The following is a 17,936-nucleotide window of genomic DNA, read 5'->3' on the forward strand; positions in this document are numbered from 1 at the left end:
CAAAAGGTAATCTTCCCATATGCTCAAAAGACAAGAGACTTCCTAGTTGCTCAATAGATATGTTGTTCATCATGAAAGGCAGTGATTCTTGAAAGAGCTGTAATTATTTTTTTTTCCATTTGAAGGATGAAGGATAGGTGCATGTGTTCTCTATCTCCTTCAGAATGGATTTCTAAATGACAATTTATATATCTGCCAGCGGCCATGGCTCACGGCCCCAGCTTCTCTGTGGCATGTGGGATCTTCCTGGACCATGGCACGAACCCGTGTCCCTTGAATAATCGGCAGGCGGATTCTCAACCACTGCACCACCAGGGAAGCCCCCTTGTGCTTTTTGATCCTCAGTTTTATCATCAGTAAAATGACCATAATAAGATGCATTTCACAGGTGTGCTGTGACAATTGAATGTGATGTGACAATCGAATACTATGATGTGTCTGTGTTACACAGGGTCGTGACTAATAACTTTAGAGTCAGACAGCCAGACATGGGGAAAAGTGCTCTACAAGTATTATCTCATTACGTCCTCACAACACCTCTATGGGGGAGTGCTATTATTATTGCTATTATACAGAAAAGGAAAGGATATGAAAACCTTAACTTGTAAAAGTAACACATGAGGGAATGGTCATTTGTTTCCAAAAATAAGTTTATCTTTATGAAGAACTGCAGCCATAGCCACCCTCCTAATCATGCAACTTCCTTCTTAGAGGGGGTGGCCCAGAACTAAGCATGTAATGTTGGTATGGGCAGATTATCACATAAGATGTAGCTGTCAGCTCTCTCTTTCTGGACACTGTATCTGTTGAAATGGTCTAACATCACATTACATTTGCTGGCAATAGCACAATGTTGATTAACAAGGAGTTTACCTTATACAGTTATTCTAATTAAATTTCATCTCATTAGATTTAAACTTATTTTTGGATTCTCACTTGGTTTGTAATATCTGTCTGTCATCTATTTATCTGTCTGTCATATATCATCTATTTAGATGCCTATATTATTTTTTTTCCTATTCCTTAACATTAATCAAGTACCTACTCTATACCAGGCATTCTTGATATGGATATTAGAGACCCCAAAATGAACTAAATATCTGCTGCTTTCAAAGACTTCCCATGCTCTTACGTAAGACTAATTATACATAATAAATTTGAGAGCACAGAGGTAGGAATCACTAAATATGTCCAGGGTGAGTTGTGAGATCAGAGAAATCTTCACAAAGTGGATGATGTTTGAGGGCAGATTTGATAATGATGATAATAAGTAATATTTATTCCCTAAATATTCATTCAATAAATATTGACCAATTTATCTAATGATCAATTATTGAATGTTAATTATATTTCTGGTATCCACATTGAGAGATACAGTGGTAAATCACACAGACCTTGAGCTTATAGTCTAGTATAATTATATAATTATAAGCTATTAAGTAATTTATTAAAAGTGAGGGGCAACATAATATAGTGATTTAAAAGCACGGATTCTGGCGGGCTGCTCGCTTCGTTTCGGGGGCGTCCTTGGCCCTCCACGCCCGGCAGTGCCTGCCTCTGCCTTTCGCAACCTCCTCGGTCCTACACGATCCCGAGCGGGCCAGCGGGTGGGCAGGCTGGCCCGAGCTGCAGCGGGTGGGTACGGCTGGAGTGTACCTAGGCTGATCGGCGGGACGCAGTGCACGCTGCTTGGCGCCGCAGGCTGATCCCGCCGCGCCCCCGGCAGCAGTGATGTTGGGCAGCTCCGCGCCCGGGCCTGCGGCCCGCGAGGCAGGCTCGGCGCTGTTAACATTGCAGCAGATGGCGCTCCAGGAGGACCAGGAGAACATCAACCCCGAGAAGGCGGAGCCCACCTAGCAGTCCCGGACCCGCTCTGGGCTGGCGGTACTGAAGGCCGGGAATTCGCGGGGACCAGCGCCGCAGCAGAGGCCTAAGACGCGACGGGTTGCACCTCTTAAGGATCTTCCTATAAATGATGAGCATGTCACCGTTCCTCCCTGGAAAGCAAACAGTCAACAGCCTGCATTTACCATACATGTGGATGAAGCAGAAGAAGAGACTCAAAAGAGGCCAGTTGAATCTAAAAAACCAGAAAGTGAAGATGTCTTGGCTTTTAATTCAGCTGTTACTTTACCAGGACCAAGAAAACCACTGGTACCTCTTGATTACCCAATGGATGGTAGTTTTGAGTCACCACATACTATGGATATGTCAATTGTATTGGAAGATGTAAAGCCAGTGAGTGTTAATGAAGTACCAGACTACCATGAGGACATTCACACATACCTTAGGGAAATGGAGGTTAAATGTAAGCCTAAAGTGGGTTACATGAAGAAACAGCCAGACATTACTAACAGTATGAGGGCTATCCTCGTGGACTGGTTAGTTGAAGTAGGAGAAGAATATAAACTACAGAATGAGACCCTGCATTTGGCTGTGAACTACATTGATAGGTTTCTTTCATCGATGTCTGTGTTGAGAGGAAAACTTCAGCTTGTGGGCACTGCTGCTATGCTGTTAGCCTCAAAGTTTGAAGAAATATACCCCCCAGAAGTAGCAGAGTTTGTATACATTACAGATGACACTTATACCAAGAAACAAGTTCTGAGAATGGAGCAACTAGTTTTGAAAGTCCTTGCTTTTGACTTAGCTGCACCAACAATAAATCAGTTTCTTACCCAGTACTTTCTGCACCAGCAGTCTTCAAACTGCAAAGTTGAAAGTTTAGCAATGTTTTTGGGAGAGTTAAGTTTGATAGATGCTGACCCATATCTAAAGTATTTGCCATCAGTTATCGCCGCAGCAGCCTTTCATTTAGCACTCTACACTGTCACAGGACAAAGCTGGCCTGAATCATTAGTACAAAAGACTGGATATACGCTGGAAACTCTAAAGCCTTGTCTCATGGACCTTCACCAGACCTACCTCAGAGCTCCACGGCATGCACAACAGTCAATAAGAGAAAAGTACAAAAACTCAAAGTATCACGATGTTTCTCTCCTCAACCCACCAGAGACACTAAATGTGTAACAGTGAAAGACTGCCTTTGTTTTCTAGGATGTAAATCACTCAAAGTATATGGTGTACAGATTTTATCTTAGGTTTTAATTTTACAATCATTTCTGAATACAAAAGTTATGGTCAAGTACAAATTATGGTATCTATTACTTTTTAAATGGTTTTAATTTGTATATCTTTTGTACATGTAACTATCTTAGATATTTGGCTAATATTAAGTGGTTTTTGTTAAAGTATTAATGATGCCAGCTGTCAGGATAATAAGAAATAAATTGATGTGGAAAAAAATAAAAATAAAAGCACGGATTCTGGGACCAGACCACCTGGCATCAAATCCCCAGCTCTACTACTTACCAGATGTATGGCCTTGTATAAATAACTTCTCTGTACTTCAGTTTCATCATCTAAAAAATGGGAATAAAAATAGGACCCACTTCATAGTATTGTTATGAGAATTGCATTGGACACTAATTTAAAGTGCTTAGTTCCTGGAGAACAGCAAGTGATATATAAGTATTTGTGCATCAAGTGCAGAAAGGAAGAAATAGTGAGAGCCTTGGAAACACATAGCATATAACAAAGAGAAGGGGCAATCTAGTTTCGGGATTCAGAAAAGGTTTCCTGACGATGTAACAATTAAGCTAAGACCTGCAGCAAGGAAGACGTCTCAGAAGGGACATTAAAGTTGACACATCTGAAAGAACAGTAGGAGTTTTGTGATGCCAGGTCCTCGAGAGCTGGTTTAAAGAGACTGGTCTTTGTCATAAAGAAAATGGGAGGCCATTGACATGTTTTAAGTGGGTTAGTGAAACTTTGCATATTTGGAAAATCACTTTTTAATTAATTTTTATTGGAGTATAGTTGCTTTACAATGCTGTGTTAGTTTCTGCTGTACAGCAAAGTGAAACAATTATACATATACATATATCCACTCTTTTTTAGATTTCCTTCCCATATAGGTCACCACTGAGCATTGAGTAGAGTTCCCTGTGCTACTGATGTTTGATATAAAAAGAGAGTAGGAGAAAACTAGAAATAAAGATACCAATTAAGAGGCAGTGGCAATATACAGGTGAAAGATGATGGTGACTGGGACTAAGGACATATCAATTGGAATGAAGAGGCCTGGAGAGATCTGAGAAATATTCAAGAGGTAGAAATGGCATAAAGAGCTTAAGAACTAAGTAATTTAGTGTGTGTGTGTGTGTGTGAGTGTGTGTGTGTTTATCAGTGATAGAGGGAGTGATGAGAGAGATAGAGGAATTAAGGATGATATCCAAGTCTTTGGCTTTGAGTAACTAGGTAAATGATGAGGCCATTCACTGAGGAAAGAGAACTGTGATGGAGAAGCAAATTCATAAGGAAAAGAGATGAGGAGTTCTATTGCTGTGTTATTAATATGTGCTAGATACCATGTTATACACTTTATATGCATTATCAATATTCAGCAGCCAGGTGAGATGAGGTTTATCATTTTACACTAATTACTCTTTTTCAGATTATGAAATCAAGGCTTAGAGAGGTTAAATAACTTGCTCAAGATGACATAGCTAAATAAATGGAAAAATTGAGATGTGAAATATATTCTGTCTGACCCCTTAAGCCCATGTTCATTCCATATTTCTCCATAGTCTCAGAGGATAACTTGGATCACCCTTTTCAAATCCAACCAGCACCAAACACCTGACGTCTTCCTTGCTTAATTTCTCAACATCTGCCTCAATGACTAAAAGAAAGTCCTTTAGTGTAAGATGTCCAAGATTACTAAGTAAGCTCTGATTTTGCAACCTAGAAAGCGTGGGAAACTAGAGAAACCAGAGTAATAACTTCTCTAAGGAGAGAATTCATTACAAATAGCTTTCCTTCCAGCCAACATTGCCCCATCACTGCTACCCAAGTCAATTTTCCTGCTGGCGCTCTTGCTCCTCTGCTTTTGTCCTTCCATATAACTGGTGACATAATCATTTTCCTTATGAATAATGATATTTTTCTAATTCTGAACTGTCACAGTCTGGCAGAGGGATTTTGTGCTGTGTCCAGTTGTAGAAGGAAGTCTGGTGGGTATATTTTGCTTGCCAAAATTTTGGAATTTCTGGGACATTTTGGCTATTTTGGTGGTGTCTGGGGACACAACATATGAAATCAGGGCTGTTCTAAAAATATCCGGGTCATTTGCTTCCTCTTCCCATATACATAACTGCAAATTATACCAGTATATCTTCTCAATTTTCATTTAGACCATTGATAAATCAGTGAATGGGACAAGGACAAGGCTTTTTAATCTGGTTTATGTCAGCCTGTTATTTAGTTACTCATCCCCTTTCAGAGTTGGCCCCGAATCAGTTGTGAACACTATTAGTATTCCCCTATAGCCTCTATCTAAAAAAGATTAGAATGAGACAGCTTACTGAAGTCTCACACTCTATTCTCTTGCATGGATACCTTGTTAACAACACAAACAAAAACAAAGTTGATTTGTCATCACTTGTTTTCAGTAAATGCATGTTGGCTTCAACTATATACTTTTTATAAGTCATCAAGGATCATTCCTTAAACAAGTCATTGTTTGAATCTCACCTGATTTCAAGAAGTTCATTTGTGGTTTATCAAAAGCACCCTCTTCCCCTTTCTGATAATGCTTACCCTGTTAAACTATCTTCAGCTTTCAAGCTTCACTGCAATGCTCCAGGGCTGTTTAATACCCAGTGGTTTAACCTTTCTCACAATTCTTGGTATGTGATTTTTCTGATTTAGGAGTCTTCAACTCATTTAAAGTAATTACATCCTCTTTTACAGTCTCCTCATATCACTTGTATTTTGAGTATTTCTAACGAATGTTCATTTCACTGTGAATGAGGACTATTCTCCTTGTCACTCTATTTAACACTGGTAGTAGGAATTAATTTCTCAGATTAGCTAGTTGTCTCCTAGTAGAGAGCAGTACCCTGAGTTGTGAGATAGTGTAACAAGTCTGTAAAAGCTCTGAGAATTATCCATAATGACCTATCAGCAGGGCAGCTGCTGCTTCATGCAGCAAAATTTTTTTTTTTTTTTCTGTACGCTGGCCTCTCACTGTTGTGGCCTCTCCCATTACAGAGCACAGGCTCCAGACACGCAGGCTCAGCGGCCATGGCTCACGGGCCTAGTGGCTCCACGGCATGTGGGATCTTCCTGGACCAGGACACGAACCCATGTCCCCTGCATTGGCAGGCAGACTCTCAAACACTGCACCACCAGGGAAGTCCCCCACACTTTTTAATCTATGCATTTGGTGAAAAATCCAATTGCTGTTTTAATTTGAAAATAAAGGTATAAACTGAGCATCTCTTCATATATTTAATGGCTATTTCTTTTTGTTTTTTGGGTTTTTTTTGGACAAGATCTTGCTTCTGTCCTTTGTCCATTTATCTTTAAAAGTATTCACCATATACAGGTTCCAAACATGCTAAAACTAAAACAAGAGCCACTCCATGTGAGTGAAAAGTGACCCAGACAAAGAATCAAGAGGCTTGAAGTCCAAGCCCTATTTAGACACCAGCTTGCCGTACAACCTTGGACAAGTCAATTAACTTCTCTCTGCCTCATTTTCCTCAACCTAAAAATAGAGAAATAATGACTTTCATTTTCCTTTGTATAATAGCATTTCTATAAAAATCAAATTAGTTTTTTTAACAAGTATAAAGCACTATTGGCAAATAAGGCAGTGAGTCTGAAAACTGACAGAATAAAAAGAAAAATGTAATTAGAACTAAAAAAAATATTTATTTTAAAATATTTTCTTAAAAATCTGTGAGTTGACCTCAAGATGGCAGAAGAATAAGATGTGGAGATCACCTTCCTCCCCACAAATACATCAGAAATACATCTACACGTGGAACAACTCCTACAGAGAACCCACTGAATGCTGGCAGAAGACTTCAGACCTCCCCAAAGGCAAGAAACTCCCCACGTACCTGGGTAGGGCAAAAGAAAAAAGAAAAAAACAGAGTCAAAAGAATAGGTATGGGACCTGCACCACTGGGCACTGGGAGGGAGCTGTGAAGGAGGAACAGTTTCCACACACTAGGAAGACCCTTCACTTGCAGAGATGGGGGAACAGGCAGGGGGGAAGCTCCAGAGCCATGGAGGAGAGCGCAGCAACTGGGGTGCGGAGGGCAAAACAGAGAGATTACCGCAGAGAGGATCAGTGCCAACCAGCACTAACCAGCCTGAGAGGCTTGTCTGCTCACCCGCCGGGGTGGGTGGGGCTAGAAAGTGAGGCTGCAGCTTCAGAGGTCATATCCCAGGGAGAAGACTGGGATTGGTGGCGTGAACACAGCCTGATGGGGGCTAGTGCGCCACAGCTAGCAGGGAGGGGGTCCGGGAAAATGTCTGCACCTACCTAGGAGGCAAGAGACCATTGTTTCTGCGTGCGCAAGGAGAGGGGAGGGGACTCAGAGCACCACCTAAACGAGCTCCAGAGATGCGCACGAGCTGCGGTTATCAGCACAGACACCAGAGATGGGAATGAAATGCTAAGGCTGCTGCTGCAGCCACCGAGAAGCCTGTGTGCAAACACAGGTCACTATTCACACCTCCCCTCCTGGGAGCCTGTGCGCCCGCCACTGCCAGGGTCCCCTGATCCAGGGACAACTTCCCTGGGAAAACACACGGCACACCTCAGGCTGTTGCAACATCATGCCAGCCTTTGCCTCCACAGGCTCACCCTGCATACAGTACCCCGTCTCCCCCTGGCCTGAGTGAGCCAGAGCCCCCTAATCAGCAGCTCCTTTAACTCTTTCCTGTCTGAGTGAAGAACAGACACCCTCAGGTGACCTACACTCAGAGGTGGGGACAATTCCAAAGCTGAAACCCTGGGGCTGTGCGAACAAAGAAGAGAAAGGGAAATTTCTCCCAGCAGCTTCCGGAGCAGAGGATTAAATCTCCATAGTCAACTTGATGTACCCTGCATCTGTGCAATACCTGAATAGACAAAGAATCATCCCAAAATTGAGACGGTGGAATTTGGGAGCAATGATACATATATTTTTTCTTTTTCTCTTTTTGTGAGTGTGTATGTGTATGCTTCTTTGTGTGATTTAATCTGTATAGCATTGCTTTTACCATTTGTCCTAGGGTTCTCTCAGCCCTTTTTTTTTTAGTATAGTTTTCATGCTTGTTATCATTGCTGGATTTGTTTTTGGTTTGGTTGCTCTCTTTTTCCTTTCTTGCCTTTTTAAATTACTTGTGTGTGTGTGTTTGTGTGGTACACGGGCCTCTCACTGTTGTGGCCCCTCTCGTTACAGAGCACAGGCTCCGGATGTGCAGGCTCAGCAGCCATGGCTCATGGGCCCAGCTGCTCCACGGCATGTGGGATCTTCCTGGACCGGGGCATGAACCCATGACCCCTGCATCAGCAGGCGGACCCTCAACCACTGCACCACCAGGGAAGCCTTTAATTACTTTTTAATTTTTTTATTATTAATAATTATTTTTTATTTTAATTATTTTATTTTATTTTATTTTATTTCTTCTTCTTTTTTTCTCACTTTTCTTCTGAGCCGAGTTGCTGACATGGTCTTGGTGCTCCAGCTGGAAGTCAGGCCTGTGTCTCTGCAGTGAGAGAACAGAGTTCAAGACATTGGTCCACCAGAGACCTCCAACTCCACGTAATATCAAACAGTGAAAGATCCCCCAGATATCTGCATCTCAATGCTAAGACACAGCTCCACTCAACAACCAGCAAGCTACAGTGCTGGACACCTAGCAAGAGAGGAACACAATGCCACTCATTACAGACAGGCTGCCTAAAATCATAATAATGTCACAGACACCCCAAAACACACCACTGGATGCGGTCTGGCCCACCAGAAAGACAAGATCCAGCCTCAACCACCAGAACACAGGCCCTAGTCTCCTGCACCAGGAAGCCTACACAACCCAGGGAACCAGCCTTAGTCACTGGTGGCAGACAGCAAAAACAACAGGAAACACGAACTTGCACCTGTGAAAAGGAGACCACAAACACAGTAAGTTAAGCAAAATGATAAGAAAGATAAACACACAGCAGATGAAGGAGCAAGGTAAAAACCCATCAGACCAAACAAATGAAGAGGAAATAGGCAATCTACGTGAAAAAAAAAATTCAGAGTAAGGAGAGTAAGCATGATCCAAAATCTTGGAAATAGAATGGAGAAAATACAAGAAACATTTAACAAACACCTAGAAGAACTAAATAACAAACAATGATGAACAAAACAATAAGTGAAATTAAAAATTCTCTAGAAGGAATCAATAGCAGAAAAAATGAGGAAGAAGAATGGATAAGTGACATAGAAGATAAAATAGTGGAAATAACTACTGCAGAGCAGAATAAAGAAAAAAGAACAAAAAGAATTGTGGACAATCTCAGAGACCTCTGGGACAACATTAAACACAAAAACATTTGAATTATAGGGGTCCCACAAGAAGAAAAAAAGAAAGGGACTGAGAAAATATTTGAAGAGATTATAGTTGAAAACTTCCCTAATATGGGAAAGGAAATACAGAATCAAGTCCAGGAAATGTAGAGAGTCCCATACAGGATAAATCCAAAGAGAAACACGCCAAGACACATATTAACCAAACTATCAAAAATTAAATACAAGGAAAAAATATTAAAAGCAGCAAGGGAAAAAGAACAAATAACATACAAGGGAATCCCCATAAGGTTAACAGTTGATCTTTCAGCAGAAACTCTGCAAGCCAGAAGGGAGTGGCAAGACATATTTAAAGTGATGAAAGGGAAAAAACTACAACCAAGATTACTCTACGCAGCAAAGATCTAATTCAGATTCGGTGGATAAATTAAACTACTTACAGACAAGCAAAAGCTAAGAGAATTCAGCACCACTAAACCAGCTTTATAAAAAATGCTAAAGGACCTTCTCTAGGCAGGAAAAAGTAGAGAAGGAAAAGACGTAAAATAACAAACCCAAAACACTTAAATAAATGGTAATAGGAACATACATATTGATAACTACCTTAAATGTACATGGATTAAATGCTCCAACCAAAATACATAGACTGGCTAAATGGATACAGAAACAAGACCTGAATATATGCTGTCTACAAGAGATCCACTTCAGACCTAGGGACACATACAGACTGAAAATGAGGGGATGAAGAAAGATACGCCATGCAAACGGAAATCAAAAGAAAGCTGGAGTGGCAATTCTCATATCAGACAAAATCGACTTTAAAATAAAGACTATTACAAGAGACAAAGAAGGACACTACATAATGATCAAGGGATCAATCCAAGAAGAAGATATAACAACTGTAGTTATTTATGCACCCAACATAGGAGCACCTCCATACATACAGCAAATGCTAAGAGCTATAAAAGGGGATATCAACAGTAACACAATCATAGCAGGGGAATTTAACACCCCACTTTCACCAATGGACACATCATCCAAAATGAAAATAAATAAGGAAACACAAGGTTTAAATGATACATTAACTAAGATGGACTTAATTGATATTTACAGGACATTGCTTCCCAAAAGAGCAGAATACATTTTCTTCCCAGGTACTCATGGAACATTCTCTGGGATAGATCATATCTTGGGTCACAAATCAAGTCTTGTTAAAATTAAGAAAATTGATATCTTATCAAGTACCTTTTCCTACCACAATGCAATGAGACTAGATATTGATTGTAGGAAAAATCTGTAAAAAATACAAACACATGGAAGCTAAACAATATACTACTTAATAACCAAGTGATCACTGAAGAAATCAAAGAGGAAATCAAAAAATACCTGGAACAAATGACAATGAAGACACAACAACCCAAAACCTATGGGGTGCAGCAGAAGCAGTTCTAAGAGGGAGGTTTGTAGCAATATAATCCTACCTCAAGAAACAAGAAACATCTCAAATAAACAACCTAACGTTACATCTAAAACAATTAGAGAAAGAAGAACAAAAATACCCCAAAGTTAGCAGAAGGAAATAAATCATAAAGATCAGATCAGAAATAAATGAAAAAGAAATGAAGGAAACAATAGCAAAGATCAATAAAACTAAAAGCTGGTTCTTTGAGAAGATAAACAAAATTAATAAACCATTTGCCAGACCCATCAAGGAAAAAAGGGAGAAGACTCAAATCTATAGAATTAGAAATGAAAAAGAACTTACAACTGACACTGCAGATATACAAAATATCATGAGAGATTACTACAAGCAACTGTATGCCAATAAAATGGACAACCTGGAAGAAATGGACAAATTCTTAGAAATGCACAACCTTCTGAGAATGAACCAGGAAGAAGTAGAAAATATAAACAGACCAATCACAAGCACTGAAATTGAAACTGTGATTACAAATCTTCCAACACACAAAAGTTCAGGACAAGATGGATTCACAGGAGAATTCTGTCAAACATTTAGAGAAGAACTAACACCTTCTCAAACTCTTCCAAAATATAGCTGAGGGAGGAACAGTCCCAAACACATTCTATGTGGCCAACATCACCCTGATACCCAAACCAAAGATGTCACAAAGAAAGAAAACTACAGAGCAATATCACTGGAAAGCATAGATGCAAATATCCTCAACAAATACTAGCAAACAGAATCCAACAGCACATTAAAAGGATCATACACCATGATCAAGTGGGGTTTATCCCAGGAATGCAAGGATTCTTCCATATACGCAAATCAATCAATGTGATAGACCATATTAACAAATTGAAGGATAAAAGCCATATGATCATCTCAATAGATGCAGAAAAAGCTTTCAACAAAATTCAGCACCCATTTATGATAAAAACCCTCTGGAAAGTAGGCATAGAGAGAACTTGCCTCAACATAATTAAGGCCATATATGACAAATGCACAGCCAGCATCATTCTCAATGGTAAAAAAACTGAAACCATTTCCAGTAAGATCAGGAACAAGACAAGGTTGCCTACTCTCACCACTATTACTCAATGTAATTCTGGGAGTTTTAGCCACAGCAATCAGAGAAGGAAAAGAAATAAAAGAAATCCAAATCAGAAAAGAAGTAAACCTGTCCCTGTTTGCAGATGACATGTTATTATACATAGAGAATCCTGAAGACTCTACCAGAAAACTACTAGAACTAATCAATGAATTTAGTTAAGTAGTAGGATAAAAAATTAATGCACAGAAATCTCTTGCATTCCTATACACTAATGCTGAAAAAATTGAAAGAGAAATTAATGAAATGCTCCCATTTACCACTGCAACAATAAGAATAAAATACCTGGGAATAAACCTACCAAAGGAGACAAAAGATCTTTATGCAGAAGACTATAAGACACTGATGAAAGAACTTAAAAATGATACAAACAGATAGGGAGATATACCACATTCTTGGATTGGAAGAATCAACACTGTGAAAATAACTGTACTACCCAAAGCAATCTACAGATACAATGCAATCCCTCAAACTACCAGTGACATTTTTCACAGAACTAAAACAAAAAATTTCACAATTTGTATGGAAACACAAAAGACCCCAATAGTCAAAGCAATCTTGAGAAAACAAAATGGAGCTGGAAGAATCAGGCTCCTGACTTCAGACTATATTACAAAACTGCAGTAATCAAGACAGTATGGTACTGGCACAAAAACAGAAATATAGATCAATGGAACAGGACAGAGAACCCAGAGATAAACCCACACAACTATTGTCAACTAATCTATGAGAAAGGAGGCAAAAGTACACAATGGGGAAAAGACAGTCTCTTCAATAAGTGGTGCTGGGAAAACTGGATAGCTACATGTAAAAGAATGAAACTAGAACACTCCCTAACACCATACACAAAAATATACTCAAAATGGATTAAAGACCTAAATGTTAGACCAGACACTATAAAACTCTTAGAGGAAAACATAGGCAGAACACTCTCTGCCATAAATCACAGTAACATCTTTTTTGACCCTCCTCCTAAGGTAATTAAAATAAAACCAAAAAAAAAACCCAAATTAGACCTAATTAAAAGTTTTGCACAACAAGGGAAACCATAAGAAAGATGAAAAGACAAGAACCCTCAGAATGGGAGAAAATATTTGCAAATGAAGCAAGTGACAAAGGATTAATCTCCAAATTTACAAGCACCTCATGCAGCTCAGTATGGAAAAAAAAAAAAAACACCCAATCCAAAAATGGGCAGAAGTCCTGAATAGACATTTCTCCAAAGAAGATTTACAGATTGCCAGCAAGCATATGAAATAATGCTCAACATCACTAATCATTAGAGTAATGCAAATCAAAAGTACGATGAGGTGTCACCTCACACCAGTCAGAATGGCCATCATCAAAAAATCTACAAACAATAAGTGCTTGAGAGTTTGTGGTGAAAAGGGAACCCTGTTGCACTGTTTGTGGGAATGGAAATTGATACAGCCACTATGGAGAACAGTATGGATGTTCCTTAAAAATCTAAAAATAGAACTACTATACAACCCAGCAATCCCACTACTGGGCATATACCCAGAGAAAACCATAATTCAAAAAGAGTCATGTATCACATGTTCACTGAAGCATTATTTACAATAGCCAGGACATGGAAGCAACCAATGTATCCATCAACAGATGAATGGATAAAGAAGAAGATGTGGGACATTTATACAATGTAATAATACTCACCCATAAAAAGAAACAAAGTTGAGATTTTTGTAGTGAGGTGGATGGATCTAGAGTCTGTCATACAGGGTGAAGTAAATCAGAAAAAACAAACAAACAAGAAAATTCCATATGCTAACACATATCTATGGAATCTGAAAAGAAAAAAAAAATGTTCTGAAGAACCTAGGGGCTTGACAGGTACAAAGTAAAGATGTAAATGTAGAGAATGGACTTGAGGACATGGCGAGGGGGAAGTTCAAGCTAGGATGAAGGGAGAGAATGGCAAAGACTTATATATACTACCAAACGTAAAATAGATAGCTAGTGAGGAGCAGCTGCATATACAGGGAGATCAGCTCTGTGCTTTGTGACCACATAGAGGGGTGGGATAGGGAGGATTGGAGGGAGACGCAAGAGGTAGGAGATATGGGGATATAAGTATATGTATAGCTGATTCACTTTGTTACACAGCAGAAACTAGCACACCACTGTAAAGCAATCATACCCCAATAAAGAAGTTAAAAACAATCTGTGAGTTAAAAGCAATTAAACACTACAGAAATATTTGCACAAGTGCAAACATATATGTATATATACATATATACAAATATGTTTAATGTAGCATTCCTTATATTTATGAAGAATTGGAATTCCCATAAATATTAATGAGAGGTTAGTTTAATATATATTTATCCTCAAAGAAATATTATGCAGCCACTGAAATGGAATAAGATTGACCTATGTGGCCTGACAAGGAAAGATGTCTGCAATGTATTATTATTATTTTTTTAAACACATTTATTGGAATATAATTGCTTTACAATGGTATGTTCGTTTCTGCTTTATAACAAAGTGAATCAGTTATACATATACATATATTCCCATATCTCTTCCCTCTTGTATGTCCCTCCCTCCCACCCTCCCTATCCCACCCCTCTAGGTGGTCACAAAGCACCGAGCTGATCTCCCTGTGCTACGTGGCTGCTTCCCACTAGTTATCTATTTTACATTTGGTAGTGTATATATGTCCATGCCACTCTCTCACATCATCACTGCTTATCCATCCCCCTCCCCATATGCTCAAGTCCATGCTCTAGTAGGTCTGTGTTTTATTCCCGTCCTACCACTAATCTCTTCATGTCATATTTTTTCTTAGATTCCATATATATGTGTTAGCATACTGTATTTGTTTTTCTCCTTCTGACTTACTTCACTCTGTATGACAGACTCCAGGTCTATCCACCTCATTACAAATAACTCAGTTTCATTTCTTTTTATGGCTGAGTAATATTCCATTGTATATATGTGCCACATCTCTTTATCCATTCCTCTGTTGATGGACACTTAGGTTGCTTCCATGGCCTGGCTATCATAAATAGAGCTGCAATGAACATTTTGGTACATGACTCTTTTTGAATTATGGTTTTCTCAGGGTATATGCACAGTACTGGAATTGCTGGGTCGTATGGTACTTCTATTTGTAGTTCTTAAAGGAACCTCCATACTGTTCTCCATAGTGGCTGTATCAATTTACATTCCTACCAGAAGTGCAAGAGGGTTCCCTTTTCTACACACCCTCTCCAGCATTTATTTTTTCTAGCGTTTTTGATGATGGCCAATCTGACCGGTGTGAGATGATATCTCATTGTAGTTTTGATTTGCATTTCTCTAATGATTAATGATGTTGAGCATTCTTTCATGTGTTTGTTGTCAATCTGTATATATTCTTTGGAGAAATGTCTATTTAGGTCTTCTGCCCATTTTTGGATTGGGTTGTTTGTTTTTCTGTTATTAAACTGCATGTGTTGCTTATAAATTTTGGATATTAATCCTTTGTCAGTTGCTTCATTTGTAAATATTTTCTCTCATTCTGAGGGTTGTCTTTTGGTCTTGTTTATGGTATCCTTTGCTGTGCAAAAGCTTTTAAGTTTCATTAGGTCCCATTTGTTTATTTTTGGTTTTATTTCCATTTCTTTAGGAGGCGGGTCAAAAAGGATCTTGCTGTGACTTATGCCATAAAGTGTTCTGCCTCTATTTTCCTCTAAGAGTTTGATAGTGTCTGGCCTTACATGTAGGTCTTTAACCCATTTTGAGTTTATTTTTGTGTATGGTGTTAGGGAGTGTTCTCATTTCATACTTTTACTGGTAGCTGTCCAGTTTTCCCAGCACCACTTATTGAAGAGGCTTTTTCTCCACTGTATATCCTTCTCTCCTTTATCAAAGGTAAGGTGACCATATGTGTGTGGGTTTATCTCTGGGCTTTCTATCCTGTTCCATTGATCTATATTTCTGTTTTTGTGACAGTACCATACTGTCTTGATTACTGTAGCTTTGTAGTATAGTCTGAAGTCAGGGAGCCTGATTCCTCCAGCTCCATTTTTCGTTCTCAAGATTGCATTGGCTATTCGGGGTCTTTTGTGTTTACATAAAAATTTTGAAATTTTTTGTTCTAGTTCTGTAAAAAATGCCAGTGGTAGTTTGATAGGGATTTCATTGAATCTGTAGATTGCTTTGGGTAGTAGCGTCTTTTTCACAATGTTGATTCTTCCAATCCAAGAACATGGTATATTCCTCCACCTATTTGTATCATTTTTAATTTCTTTCATCAGTGTCTTATAATTTTCTGCATACAGGTCTTTTGTCTCCTTAGGTAGGTTCATTCCTAGATATTTTATCCTTTTTGTTGCAATGGTAAATGGGAGTGTTTTCTTAATTTCACTCTCAGATTTTTCATCACTAGTGTATAATAATGCCAGAAATTTCTGTGCATTAATTTTGTATCCTGCTACTTTACCAAATTCATTGATTAGCTCTCGTAGTTTTCTGGTAGCATCCTTAGTATTCTCTATGTGTAGTATCATGTCATCTGCAAACAGTGACAGCTTTACTTCTACTTTTCCTACTTGGATTCCTTTTATTTCTTTACTTTCTCGATTGCTGTGGCTAGAACTTCCAAAACTAGGTTGAATAAGAGTGGTGAGAGTGGGCAACCTTGTCTTGATCCTGTTCTTAGTGGAAATGGTTTCAGTTTTTCACCATTGAGAACAATGCTGGCTGTGGGTTTGTCATATATGGCCTTTATTATGTTGAGGAAAGTTCCCTCTCTGCCTACTTTCTGCAAGGTTTTTATCATAAATGGGTGTTGAATTTTGTCAAAAGCTTTCTCTGCATCTATTGAGATGATCATATGGTTTTTCTCCTTCAGTTTATTGATATGGTGTATCACTTTGATTGATTTGCTTATAATGAAGAATCCTGCATTCCTGGGATAAACCCCACTTGATCATGGGGTAAGATCCTTTTAATGTGCTTTTGGATTTTGACATCTCCTTTTTCATTTCTAATTCTATTGATTTGAGTCTTCTCCCTTTTTTTCTTGATGAGTCTGGCTAATGGTTTATCAATTTTATTTATCTTCTCAAAGAACCAACTTTTACTTTTATTGATCTTTGCTATTGTTTCCTTCATTTCTTTTTCATTTATTTCTGATCTGATCTTTATGATTTCTTTCCTTCTGCTAAATTTGTTTTTTTTTTGTTCTTCCTTCTCTAATTGCTTTAGGTGCAAAGTTAAGTTGTTTATTCGAGATGCTTCCTGTTTCTTAAGGTATGATTGTATTGTTATAAACTTCCCTCTTAGAACTGCTTTTGCTGTATCCCATAGGTTTTTGGTCATTGTGTCTCCATTGTCATTTGTTTCTAATTTTTTAAAAATTTCCTCTTTGATTTCTTCAGTGATCACTTCGTTATTAAATAATGTATTGTTTAGTCTCCTTGTATTTGTGATTTTTACAGATCTTTTCATGTAATTGATATCTAGTCTCATAGAGTTCTTTTCAGAAAAGATACTTGATATGATTTCAATTTTCTTAAATTTGCCAAGGCTAGATTTGTGACCCAAGATATGATCTATCCTGCAGAATGTTCCATGGGCACTTGAGAAAAATGTGTATTCTGTTGTTTTTGGATGGAATGTCCTATAAATATCAAGTAAATCCATCTTGTGTAATGTATCATTTAAAGTTTGTGTTTCCTTATTTATTTTCATTTTGGATGATCTGTCCATTGGTGACAGTGGGGTGTTAAAGTCCCCTAATCTGATTGTGTTACTGTCGATTTCCCCTTTTATGGCTGTTAGTATTTGCCTTATGTATTGAGGTGATCCTATGTTGCAATGTATTAAGTGCATAAAGAAAATTGTAAAACGTTAAGTATATATGTTCATACATTTGTAAAATAAACAGTAATATGTGTATAGGCATATATATTAAATTGAAAGTATTATGTAATAGATTATA

The 17,936-nt window shown here is 38.5% G+C and overlaps 1 pseudogene; it reads left to right on the forward strand.

Annotated features, from left to right (window-relative positions):
* The first annotated feature begins 1,731 nt into the window (after window positions 1-1,731).
* On the forward strand, window positions 1,732-3,075 carry LOC131747880 (cyclin-A2 pseudogene; annotated as a pseudogene).
* Window positions 3,076-17,936: the final 14,861 nt, after the last annotated feature.

The sequence above is a fragment of the Kogia breviceps genome, chromosome X (assembly GCF_026419965.1).
Source record: "Kogia breviceps isolate mKogBre1 chromosome X, mKogBre1 haplotype 1, whole genome shotgun sequence".
NCBI classification, from domain to species: domain Eukaryota; kingdom Metazoa; phylum Chordata; class Mammalia; order Artiodactyla; family Physeteridae; genus Kogia; species Kogia breviceps.